The 13,499-nt window shown below is 48.6% G+C and overlaps 1 protein-coding gene across 6 annotated transcripts in view; it reads right to left on the bottom strand.

The window, feature by feature from the left end:
* Positions 1 to 13,499, bottom strand: part of Arap1 (ArfGAP with RhoGAP domain, ankyrin repeat and PH domain 1) — a 61,524-nt gene that overhangs the window by 40,704 nt on the left and 7,321 nt on the right. For 4 of the 6 annotated variants that reach the window (XM_029555900.1, XM_008852733.3, XM_029555903.1 and 1 more), the window contains exons 2-3: positions 6,490 to 6,607; positions 2,492 to 2,574 (exon numbers count right to left, since the gene is read on the bottom strand). The gene's annotated coding sequence lies outside the window, so the exon portion shown is untranslated. The remainder of the gene's footprint in view (positions 1 to 2,491; positions 2,575 to 6,489; positions 6,608 to 13,499) is intronic. The other 2 variants (XM_029555902.1, XM_008852735.3) reach the window with 1 other exon arrangement.

Here is a 13,499-nt window from a genome sequence, read left to right as displayed (position 1 = left end):
CTCATGTAGCCCAGGCTGGCTTCAAATTCAGTATGCAGCTGGAAATGACCTTGACCTTCATATATTTCTGCCTCCACCTCCCAATTACAGGCATGTGTGACCACATCCAGTTCATGCAGTGCTGAGTACTGAACCCAGAACTTTGTGTATGCTAGACAGGAACTCTACCAACTGAGCCATATCCCTAGCCACTACCTCCCCACAACATTTTTTTCCAGAATGTGTCCCTAACACCACATGTCAAGTGATAGTTCATAAAAATTAAGCTACTTGGGGCTGGAGAGATGGCTCAGCAGTTAAAAGCACTGGCTGCTTTTGCAGAGGACCGGTTTTGATTCCCAGCACCCATATGGCAGCCAACGACAGTCTGTAACTCCAGTTCCAGGGAAATCTGATGGCCTCCTCTGACATCTGTGGGCACTGCATACACAGGTGCACTTATATGCATGCAGGCAACACACTTATATACAAAAAATAAAATTAAAATAAAATAAAACAAGCTACTCTGCATAGTAGGAAACCATCATAAGCCACGTGAGAAGAACCTGACAGCCTAGGGGCTATCTCCAACCAACCCCACTCACTTCCCAAAGGTTAAAGAGCGCTTGGAAATAGAAAATTAGCTATGTAGGCTAGACAGTGCACACCTGTAATTCCAGAACTCAGGAGGCTGAGGAAGGACTAAGAGTTGGTTGGAGGCTAGCCTAGCCTACATATCAAGTTCAAGGTCAGCCTGGATTACTTGAGACCCTGACATAAAATGAGGTGGGGGGGTACAGTGAAGTTCAGAGGAAGGAGAGCATACACAGTCTTTAAATCTATATAAGAAGGAACTCAATGAGGTACAAAGGTAAGCTACTACCTTCCACCGGTCACCCTGCTAAAGATAAAAAGACTGAAAACTGGTCATAGGGTGGGGCACCCCCTCCCTGGCCCGCAGGGGTGCCTCTAGGGAGGACAATGTCATTCTCACTAGAAGAGAGCCCTCTGCTCCTGCCCTTTGGCATTTCTCCTGCAGTGTTTGTTGCTGGCATCCATCCAAAGCCTTGTCTATAGGTTATCAGTCACTGCACTGGTACACAGGTGTACTAACAGAAGATGGAAATAACCAAAACGTTCATCACTCGAGGAATGGATGATGAAATTATGGGATAGTCACGCAATATAATACAGAGTGGCTGTGATAAGGAAGAAGTTCCTTCCACACTGGCCGCCAAGAGTCTGGTGAGTAAGAAAATGTTCAGAGCAGGGTGTAGCATTCAGCCTTTTCCTACAAGAAAAACCTACACACAGCCAAGGGAGAAAGGGCCAGTGTGTATACAAGGTTAAATGCCTCAGGGGCGACAGGGACAGAAGGCAAGGCCACAGTAGGGAACTCTCCTCAGAGGAGGGAAGCTGAAGCTGAGGGGGACAGAAACCGGGGTCACAGAGCTGGAAGCTTATAGAATTGAGGTGATCTTTTGTGGGAAAAACAATACAAGAATAAGTTATTTTTGGAAAATTCACAAAACACATTGTTCGAGCCCCTCTTTAGATCCTAGAATGGCCTTCAGTGAAATTCAACTTACCTGGAAATCTACCTCAGCATAGAGGAAGAAGTTTCATTTTACATAGTTTATCACCTAAATTTTGTAGCATGTGAATTTTAAAGAGCAGTAGTAATATAGAAACAAATGCATTCAGTATTCTGGAATACAGAGGCTCTCAACAGTACAAAGAAGTTCTTCTAACATTGAACTAGAACTTGAAGGGAATTTCCCAACTGAAATACCAGCTGGAATTAGGTTAGGCTCTGAAGTTTATACATGCTGATGTTAGAGATGTGGAAAAGCAAGATACAAAACCCTGTTATAGAAACATCTGAATTAAAGAAAAAGAAGTTTCATGAACACTCATACCTCCAGGTGGATAAACAAGAGGCTGTCTTTGGGGAGAAAGGGGAGCTGGAAAGACGAGTTGCTAGATCCTTCTTTTTAATTTTGTAATACTTCTTACCCCTGCTGGCTCCAAATAAATGTGATTTAAAGGAGAATGTGGAGCTGGCAAGATGGCTCAGTGGGTAAAGGTTCTTGCTACCAAGTCTGACAACCTGAGTTCAATCCCCAGAACCCACAGGATGGAAGGAGAGACAGACTCCTGACTTCCACTTGTGTGTTGTACACACTCACACATACATACACACACACACACACACACACACACACACACACACACACGTAAATATAAAAAAGAGAAAGAGAGAGCATGTAATCACTATAAACAGTGCTTGGAAATGAAAAAGAGACCAAAACCCAGCCAGCAAGTAGGGGACACAAATCAGGTTGGCACCCTGCAATCCAGTCTGGGGTCCTGCGTTGTCCTCCTCCTTGGGAAGGCCTTAACCAAGTTCTCAAGCTTCATTCTCTCAACTCCAGCTCCCCAAACAGAATATGGGACCCCAGGTCTCAGCCCCCATGAAGCTCCCACCCCAAAGTCCCAGCTCCCTACTCACCTGCTGGGCTGCTAAGGACACCTGGTCCTCCCAGGAGGTTGCAGTTATTCCCAAGGGCGCCACATGGCACTCTGAGGTGGAAGCTGCAGGGACAGAGAGGGAGAAAGTCCATCAGGTAAGCGATGCCAGGAAAGGAGGAAGAAGAGGCAGGAAAGGGGGAAAAGAGGAAGAGAGGAGATGGGGCAAACCAAAGAAAGGGGAAGATAGGATGGATGGGAAGAGGTAGAGAGAGAGTAGGGAGAGAGGAGGCGCCAAGGCATTGGGAAGTTGGCAGTGAGTCAGATCCCCAGGAAGTCCTTCCAAGGAGGGAAGGGCAACCTGCTAGAGGTATGGCCTGCAGGTGCCAAGGGGGCTCCCCTGAGCTGGGACCTCAGTGGTAGGAATGCCTGAAGGGCAGTCTGCAAAGAGACTAGTGAGTCAGGGAGGCAGGATGCATTTCCTTGGACAAGGTGTTTTTCTGACAGGAGACACAGGACCCTTTTCCACTAAGCCTAGGAACCACCGAGTAGGCTGGGGGCAGAGGTAGGGCAACTGAAGCAGGGGCATAAGACTCCAAGGGCCAAGGAAAGTGAGCCAAGAGGGGTTTCCAGGAAAGGAGAGAGCAGGCTTGCAGACAGGTCCATGACCCTGGTACTCAGATGACCCAGGCTCCGAGGGATGGGGCACAGTGGGCTCAATGTAATGGACAAGCTACCTCCGTAGGACCCAAAGCAAAGTCAGATCCCCTGCCACCAGGACAGAGGTAACCCAGTAACTCCTGGGCTCTCTACAATGGTTTTAGGAGCTCTCACAATTATTTATTTATGGTTAAGTAGATTCTACAACTTTCATTGCTTAGGGCAGGGTTAAAACAGGAAACAGAACCAGTGGTACATGCCTAGAGTCCTAGCATTTGGAAAGCTGAGGCAGCATTACCATGAATCTGAGGCCACCCTGGACTATACAGCAAGTACCAGCCAGCCTGGGCTACATAGTAAGACCCCCTACCTCAAAAAGCAGACAAAACAATACCTCCCACAAAAAGCAAAGTACTTTGTGTGAATATGTGTCTGTGGGTGTAAGTGTGGATGCACGCATCTGAGGGTGCTGGCGTTAAGAATATGCACGTGTGTGTGGAGGCCAGAGGTCAAACTAAAGTGTCATGTCTCAGGAGCCACCCATCTTACTTTCTGAGGCAGAGTCTCTCACTGGGACCTGGGGCTCACTAATAGGCTAGGCTGGCTGGCCAGAGAACACTAAGGCTCCTCCTGTCTCTGTCTCTAAGTGCACACCACCATGTCCAGCTTCTTAGGGAGGGATCGAACGTGGGTCCTCATGTTTGAGCAGCAAGCCCTATAGACAGGCGATCTTCCCAGCCCCAGGGATGTGATTTTAAAGTTTTTGTTTGTTTGTTTGTTTTAATTTAAAGTAATTGGTACTTTGGATGAAAGTGTTGGCAAAAATGGCAGGACTACTCAAATGAGTATTTTACAGTCCTCCGTTCTACCAACTGAACTATCAAAGGGACTCAAATGAGTATTTTAAAAAGACAAACTGCTGCCGGGCGTGGTTAATCCCAGCACTCGGGAGACAGAGGCAGGCGGATCTTCATGAGTTCAAGGCCAGCCTGGTCTACATAATGAGTTCCAGGGCAGCTGGGGCTACAAGGAGACCCTGTCTCAAAAAGACAAAAAAAAAGACAAACTGCTTATTATGCCCGGTGGCATAATAACACACACACACGCACTTTTTTTATTACACATGTGTGTTTTGCCTGCATGCATGTAAATGCACCACATGCATGCAGTGCCCACAAAGACCAGAAAAGGGTGTTGGATCGCCTGGAACTGAAGTTATGTACAGCTGCTAGCCCCCATGTGGGTGCTGGGAACTGAAACCTAAGTCCTCTGCAAGAGTGGCCAGTGCTCTTAATCACTAAGTCACCACTCTAGCCACCCCTCAGCACTACTTATATCAATTCATTTAATACTCACCATGACCTAAAATATGCAAATAACTTATGCTGATTTTTTTAAACTTTTTATTCATTTTTATTTTATGTATATGAGTGTTTTCCCTGCATGTAAGTGCACCTGTGTCATATACAATGCTGTGGAAGCCAGAAGAGGGTATCAGAGCCCCTGAAACTGGAGGAGACAGTTGTTAGCCACTATGTGGGTACTGGGACACAAACCTGGGTCCTCTGCAAGAGCAGCCAGTGCTCTTAACTCCTGAGCCATCTCTCCAGCCTCCAATTTATACTGATTTTAAGATGAATAAACTATAGCATAGAGAAGTTGAATAACTTGCTTAAAGACACACAACTAGTAAGGCACAATCTAAATGTAGCCTAGATCTGCCCTGTCAAATACAGTTGCTGGCACAGCCATACATGGCTTTTAAACATGTGACACAGTGTTGTCCCCCCCCGCCCCTGCCCCGCCAATGAAATGCACTAGATTCTGAACTTAGGGGATTTTTGAAGCAGTACAAAAAAAGGATAAAATATTTCGATCTCTTCCTATTGATTACATGAGGAATGATAATATTGGGGCTATTGAGATTCAAAATACTATTTTTTAAATATTTTATTTATTATTTTTACTTTGTGTGTATGAGTATATTGCCTGCATATATGTGAGTGCACCCGTGTTGTGCAATGCCATGGAGGTCAGAAGAGGGTTTCGGATTCCCCTGGAACTGGAGTTAAGGACAGTTCATAGCCGCCATGTGGGTGCTGGGAATTGAACGCAGGTCCTCTGAAAGAGCAGTCACTGCTCTTAACTGCTGAGCCATCTCCCCAGCCCCTAAAATACTATTAAAACAAGAGGCAGGCTGATCTCTGTGAATTCAAGACCAGCCTGAACTAAATAGTGAGTTCCATGTCAGCTGGGGTTACAGGGAAACCCTGTCTCCAAAAGACCAAAAAAAAAATAAAAAAAAAAAAAAATATATATATATATATATATATGCACACACACACTATTAAAACAAATTGCAGCCAGGTGGCAGAAAGAGAAGGATCAGGAGTTCAAGGACAGCCTTGGGTACATAGTGAGTTTGACGCTAGCCTGGGCTATACAAGACCCTGACTCAAAAAAATTAAAATTAAAAAAATGAATACAATAAAAATTTAAAATAGGGGCTAGAGAGATGGCTCAGCATCTCTCTAGATGGCTCAGCCAGTTAAAAGCACTGGCTGCTCTTGCAGGATTCAAGTTCAGGTCCCAGCACCTACATGGTGGCTAACAATCATCTGTAACTCCAGTTCCAGGAGATTTGACACCCTCTTCTGGTCTTGGGCACTAGGCACATATGTGTTGTATGTACATGCTAGCAAAATAGTCATACTCATATAAATGAATAAATAAATCATTAAAATCCATTGTTCTTATTGGTTTTTTTGTACTGGGGTCAAACCCAGGGCCTTGCACATGCTAGGCAAGTCCTCTATCACTGAACTACATACGTACCCAGCCCACCTTCCTTCCTTTCTGAATGTGCCTACTAGCAAACTGCAATGCATCTGTGGCTTGAACCATATTCCTTTCTGCTCCCCCCCTCCCCAGTCTTTTTGAGACAGGATTTCCCTATAGCCACAGTTGGCCTGGAACTCACTTTGTAGAACCAGGTGGGCCTCAGTCTCATTCAGACTGCTTGCCTCTGTCCCCCGAGAGCTGGAATTAAGAGCACACACTGCCGCGCCCAGCTTATATTTATTTCTTGTTTTGTTTTGTTTGAGACAGGGTCTCATGTAGCCAGGCTCTCCACAAACTTGCTATATAGCTGAAGCTGGCCTTGAATTCATCATCTTGCCTCAGGCTCCTGAGTGTTGGGATGACAGACTGTGCCACCATGTCAGCTCTTGCACTTGTATGTATATGTGTGTGGTGTTATATGTGTATGCATGTGACCATAGGCATGTACATGCTAAGATGTGCCTGTGGAGGTCAGAGGGCAACCTTGGGCATGTATGCTTACCCATCACCTTGTTTGAGACAGGGTATCTCATCACTTACCACTGTGTACACCAGGTTACAGCTTAGCACTGCTTTTGCCTACCCTCCACAAACTTCTGGAGTCTCTTGTCTCCACCTCCCATCTTCTAGTAGGAGCACAGCAATACAGACATGTGCACTGGAAAGAGAGAGAACAACTGGCAGGAGCTGGTTTTCTCCTTCTACCATGTGGATCCCAGGGATTGAACTCGGGTCATCAGGCTTGGCAGCAGACACCTTTACTTGCTCAGCCATCTTGCCAGCCCATGCAACTGGCTTTTCATCTTGGCTCTAGGGATCTGAACTCAGGTCATCAAGCTTGTACAGCAGGTGCTTTAACCACTGAGCCATCTCCCAGCCTGCTCTTTGCACTGTCTAATGAGCAGGGCAGCTTTCCATTCCTAACCATGCTGCTCACTACCCCTAGAAACTAGAGCAAATGTGAAGAAGAGCCTGCTGAGGACAGGCAGGTGGCTGAGGTAAAACATGAGAGGAACAGTGATGGCCCACCTTGCTGCTGGAAAGGGCTGGGAAACAGGAACCCACTGCTCTCCCTGAGAACAGCCTGGCCTCTCTCAAGTTCCTATTCCTGTGCTAAAGGACGCTGGCCAAGGTCAGAGACCCAGCGGCTCAGTGCTGACAGTCTTGGGGACTGCTATTCAAGAAACTAGAAGTATGACCTAGATGGCCCCAGGAACCTCAGGCTGGGCACCACCCACCAGAGAACACAGCCCAGGGACCTCACCAGGCTGGATCGGGGTGGCTTCCTGGAGGTGGCCATTCCACACTGAAGTCTGTGGAAGTCACTGCTGAGGCCAGAGCATCTGGGCAATACCATTCTTTCTTTAGTAAAAATCGTGGTATTTTATATTTTGTTCGTCATGGATTTTTTATGTGATTTTTTATTTTCTAAATTATTTAACTTATTATTTTTTTAAGTGTATGAGTGTCTTGCTTGCATGTAAGTGCACCATGTGCGTGTAATGCCTGTAGGGGCCAGAAGAAGCTATCAGAAACCCTGGAACTAGAGTTATGGACAGTTCTTGGCCACCATGTAGGTGCTGGGAATTGAACCCAAGTCCTCTGGAAGAACAAGTGTCCTTAACCAATGAGCCATCTCTCCAGCCCCTTATTTTGACTTTTTGAGACAGGGTCTCCCTATAGCTCCAGCTGGCTTGCAACTTGTTATATATAAACCAGGCTGGCCTCCATCTCAAAGAGATCCACTTGCCTCTGCCTCTCAAGTGTTAGGATTAAAGTCAAGCATTACCACACTCAGCTTATTTGTTTTTATGTGTATGAGGTTTTATTACTTTTTTAATTTTTTATTTATTTTTATTTTATGTGTATGAGTACATTGTTTGCATGTATGTAAATGAACCCATGTTATGCAATGTCTGTGGAGGACAGAAGAGGGCACTGGATCTCCTGGAACTGGAGTTATAGATGGTTGGTAGCCACCATGTGGGTACTGGGATTTGAATCCAGGTCCTCTCCAAGAACAGCCAGTGCTCTTAACTGCTAAGCCATCTCTCCAGCCCCATGTGTATGAGAGTTTTGCCTGCATGTACTTAAGTGCACCATGTGTGTATAATGCCTGCAGAGGCCAGAAGAGGGTGTCAGATCCCCTGGAATCAAAATTACAGATGGTAGCCACCATGTGGGTGCTGTGAACTGAACCCAGGTCCTCTCCAAGAGCAGCCAGTGCTCTTAACAGCTGAGCCATCTCTCCACCCCTAGTTTTAACTTTTTAAATAGCAATCTTGCTAGTTGAATCTTGCTAGTTGAGCTCTTAGGCACCTCCTTAAGTTGTGTACTTAGCTCTGCCCTCACCCACTAGTAGAAGGGGCATTGTGTTGCAACAGCACAGTCATAGGTGGTGGTGGGGTGGTCTGTCCCAGCAAAACTCAGTCAGGTTTGCCCAGCCAGCCACATCCCACCTCTGTTTCTCCCTCCAGTATCGCTCAGCTGGGCCTGCCAACTGCCATGGTCCCTCCCAGCCCAAAGTCCTGGTGGGGTTCCCTGTGCCCTCAAAGGGCTCCTTGGCCTGTCATTTACTAAAGTCCAGTCCTGCCACTTACAGATGAAGAAACAAACACCACAGGGAGGAAGTGACTTGCCTAAATGCTCAGTGACATACCCAAAGCCTAATAGGGCTGAGCCAACCGCAATCCCAACTCCTTTTGTGTCATTTCCTACAACAGCACCAGCCTGGTATAGGGGAGGCCTGAAACTGCCAGCTGACAATGAGTATACCAATCACCCTGACCCCTCTCCAGGCCACCATTTCCAGAAAGTCCTCTGTGACTGCTCCTCGGTCTCCTAGGCTCAGAGGACATGCCACTCAGTCCTGCTTCTGCCCACCCTCCTTAGTAGTTGTTTGTGAGGGTCCACCTGCATCAAACAACCAACATGGTCTGAGTTTGCATCTCTTCTTATCCCCCTGCCTTCCAGAGCTCAAGGCCTGGCATTAAGTCCCAGTTCAGAGGAAAAGATCATCTAAAATCTCTAATCCTTACCAGCCAGTTCTTCCTGGGGTCTGGCTCAACTCTCTTGCTGTAGCCAAAACTTTAACCCTTTTAATGATCTTTTCAACCCAACTCCAGAGTTTGAACTCACTGCCCCTTTTCTGTCCAAGCCTGATAGCCCTTTCTTGGCAATGGTATCCACTACTGACTAGTGACACCAACTTCACCAATCCAACAAGATAACCCAGAGCCTTGCCTGGCGTCAGACACACTCAAGCTTCTTTTCCCCTCCCAAGTGCCACTGTGGGCCCTGCCCCTGCCAGATTCCCACCTCCGTTCCCTTAGTCCTCACAACAATCCCAAAGCCTGGGGTGTCTAGTCCACTCCATGTCACATGCATGAGGTAGACACTTGCCCAAATCCTCTGCAGCAGCCCATGGGGCCTTCAGAGGATAGACTGCCTCTGTGAACCAAGCAGGAAAGCTTCCAGAAGGCTCCTGCCGCCCTGGGCCTCACAGCACCCGTAGAAGGCTGCTGGGTGGAGAAAGGAAAGACACTGTTCCATGCAAAGGGAACTGAATGTGCAAAGCCCAGGGTCACACAGGAAAGGACCAAGTACTCCAGAGATGGGACAGTCCAGTGGGGCAGGATGATAGGTCACCCAGTGGCTTGGGAAGCAGATGCCCAGTCACCTGTAGAGCCTGCTGGTCCTATGGGTGTGCCCCTCTCTAGAGGCTTCCCCTTGCCTTCTTTGCATTCTGATTTGCATGAGTGAGTCAGGCAACTAGGACAGCCTAAAAGGTCCTCACTGCCCCTACCCTCAGGAGGCCCCATGGCCACTCAGCCTCCCAAGTTGCATCCCCTACGAACATGATTCTACTCCAAGTTCAAGAGGAGACCCAGCCCTGGAAAAAGTGGGAGGGAAAGCAAGCCAAGGCCCAGCTGAGGTCTCAGTTGTCCCTTCCTGCCCCTCTGCATAGTCCAACCCCTGCCCCACAGCCCCATGACCCCAGGTTTCCAAGACCAGACAACTAGGCTGAGAGCCCAGCACCCATACCTTGGGAAACCCTTCCGAGTTCTTCACACAGGAACCACAACCACACAACCACCTGGGTCTACAACCACACCCACAGCACCACAAATGTGCACCTCAGCCTGCCTCTCCACCCAGCAGCCACACAACACGGCTGCCCTCCTGCCACTAACCTGCAGGCTTCATGCTCCCAACAATTCAAGTGCACACAACTGCCCAAGAGCCGGGCACAGCTGCCCCTATGCCCCAACATGCCCAAAACCCTGCCCCACCCATGCTTGTCCCAGCAGACAGATGGTACCTGAGGCAAGGCCACCCTCCTAGGCACCAGCTGCACCTCTGGACATCCACAGGACTCTGAGCTCTCCGGCTAGTGGGCAAGAAGCCTTGGAGACACTTCCTGTAGCTATGAGGAACTAGGTGGGGGCTGGGCTCCCAGCTAAAAGGGTACAGAAGTGACCCCCACCCTCCCAAGCCAGCTCCCTCTGAGCCAAGACAGCAAGTGCAAGGTAGGTGGGACACAGCACTGCTGATGGACCCCTGAGCCAAGAGTATTTCCTGACACTTAGGGACTGGAAGCTGTGGCAGGTAGGTTTCGTGAAGGCCTACTATACTTCTGGCACTACTCCTACCCAGTGCGCATGCCCCATTGATTCTCCCTGGCTCCAAAGCATCCTGTCCATCCTATCTGGGGTAGGACCTATCTTCTGGAGGTCCTGAGTGCTGGTGCGCTTCCTAGGCCTGGGTGAATGAAAGGTTGGAGGCCTGGCAGTAGGTCCCTAGGCCCCAGGCCTGGGCTCCAATTCCACCTGAGGTATGAGGCCAGCCTGGCTCTGCCACTGCTCAAGTGAAGCCCTGGCATGTCCCATTCTATCCTAGACCAGTTTTCCCCTCTATAAAGTAGGGCTCTCTGTCCCTGCCCCACAGAGCCCAGAACCCAGATGACTGACACATCACTTCATGTGTACCAGAGGCCAGTCTTTTATCTTCTGCTCACTCCTCTGTGCCTAAGGCAGTCACTTCCTGTCCCCAGTCTCAAGGCTGTGACTGGTTCTGAGTGGACCAGCCCTTGGTGTTGGATGAAAAAGATGCTTGCAGGACTCGACACCAGGATATACAGCTAAGTGGACAGAGGACAGGCTGGGTACAAGTCCTCTCTCTCCTGACTTTTACCACCTCCTCCAGTGGACAATCCATACACAGAGGACTTGGTGAGAAGAACAATATTTTCACAACTTTCTTACAGCCTTATCCTAATAAAATGCTAAGCCACAGTTTTATTAATGACCAGGGGACACTAAAGGCTAAAGGACAGTAGACAATCCCTGGTCATAATTTCAGACCTAGCTCTAACTCCCATTCCCATTTCTGAGTGTAGGTGTACACGTGTGTATTGGTGGGATTTGTTTTCTGTATGACTGCTTTTTCAGACAGGGTCTCATTATGCAGCACTATGCAGGGTCTCACTATGGCTGGCCTGGAACTCAGTGTGTAGACCAGGCTAACCTCTAACTCATAGAGACCTGCCTGACTCTACCTCCCGAGTGCTGGGACTAAAGATTTGTGCCACCACACCCAGCCCTACATTCACATACACGAGCATGGACACACACACACACACACACACACACACACACACACACACACTCCAAAATTAATTCTTTTAAAAAGTAAGAAACAGCTAGCCCTGGTTGCACACGCCTTTAATCCTAGCATTCAGGAGGCAGAGGCAGCAGATCTCTGTGAGATCAAGGCCAACCTGGTCTACATAGCAAGTTCCAGGCCAGCTAAGGCTACAGAGAGACCCTGTCTCAAACAAACAAACAATGGGCCAGTCGGATGGCTCAGTAAGTAAAAGTGCTTGCTGAGCAAACCTGGTAACCCAGAACCCACATAAAAATGGAAAGAGAGAACTGAATCCATAAAGCTGTCCTCTGATTTCCATATGAGCCTTGTGGCATGTGTACCCACCCACACAAACATCATGTATACACACGCAATAATAAAAATAAATAAATAGTTTAAAAACATAAAAACACAAAAGGAGAGGGAAAATTTAGTTTATGACAGCTTGTTTTCTAGTACCAAATTTAAAGTGATTTTAAATATAACAAATATAGATTTTTGTTGTTATTTTGAGACAGGTCTCCCTGTATAACCTTTGCTGGCATGGAATTCACTGTTTGCCAGACTGGCCTCGAACTTGCAGCAATGCAGTTCTCCTGCCTCTGCCTCCTGAGGGTGGGAATTACAGAAGTATGCCATCACAGACGTGTATGTGTGTGTGTGTGCGTGTGTGTGTGTTTTAGTGATATATTATCTCACTAAAGGAACAATCATAAATGAAATTGCTACTGTCCTGAGCCATCTGGCATGGACAAGGCCCACAGTCGCTCCTGCTCCACCTCACCATCCTGAGGGTCTCAGACACAGCTAATCAAATAAGGCTTCCCTCCCAGGCACCAGCACAGTGAGGCTGGGACTGCTTGGCCTCCACAGGGAAGAAAAGAAGCCCATTAGTGAACACCAGACTTTAGGGTCCCATGGCTTGTCCTCCAGGACAGTGTCTGACCCGCCATAGTCTCAATCTTCATCCAGAGCCCCCTCGTGCCTAGGCCCCACCCAAGAAGGAGATCACAGAGGGAGCAAGGTGTGACTCTCTGGTCCCTCACTTGCAAATCAAGGAAGCTGAAAGTGAAAGAGCTGGTTTTAGACCTTATGACAAAGTGTTACAAACTGTCCCACTCTGGCTCCATCATGAACTCCCTAAATGGACCCACTCTCTCACTCCCTACCCCAAACCATTCCTCACAGGCATGTTTCTGACTCATGTTCCCCTCAGCCTTTGCCTACACTTCTGTTTTTGCTGGTGATGGAACCCACGGCTTCACACAAGCTGGCTAAGGCCTCTACCAGAGCACCCGTCTCGGCCCTTGGCTTCTTGTACCTTGACCCTGCCCTGTCCCTGTCCCTGCCTCCTACCTTTCCCTCCCCACAGCCAGCATACCCAGCATACCACTGTGCCAACACGATGCCACATGGAACTGGTCCCCTCACCTTGACCCAGCATAGCCCCAGCCTAAGCCCTCTTCTCTACCCCCAAGGCCCTCAGCTCAGGTCCTCCCCACCAGCACACACATGAAGAAGCCCTAGTACCACTAAGAGTTGGACCCAGTTCTACTGGGCCCTGGCATGGCCCCTGCCCCTGTCACAGCAGTGCTTTCCGGGGACTGGGACTTCCTGCTGCCACAGGGGGCACATGCTGGGCAAGCAAAAGGCTCCAGGTACCACAGATCAGCTCCAGAAAGATCCTCTTCTGTGACCGCTGCCTCCGCTGCCCCCACTCCCTCCGCAGGGGGCTGTGAGCAACTAAATGGGGCAGAAACAGGAAGCCACTGACCGACCACAGGTGGGCGGGAGAACACAGGGCTGACCACAGGGTACTGGCAGCAGGTGGGGACAGACCAGGGTCACCATTGCCCATGTGACAGGACCCTCACTATACAACCCAGGGAATGAAGGCCAGCTCT

Source organism: Nannospalax galili, unplaced genomic scaffold (assembly GCF_000622305.1).
Source record: "Nannospalax galili isolate Female #2095 unplaced genomic scaffold, S.galili_v1.0 scaffold686, whole genome shotgun sequence".
NCBI lineage: Eukaryota > Metazoa > Chordata > Mammalia > Rodentia > Spalacidae > Nannospalax > Nannospalax galili.
Note: the sequence above shows the minus strand (reverse complement) of the source record. Positions and strands in the feature narration are given on the sequence as shown.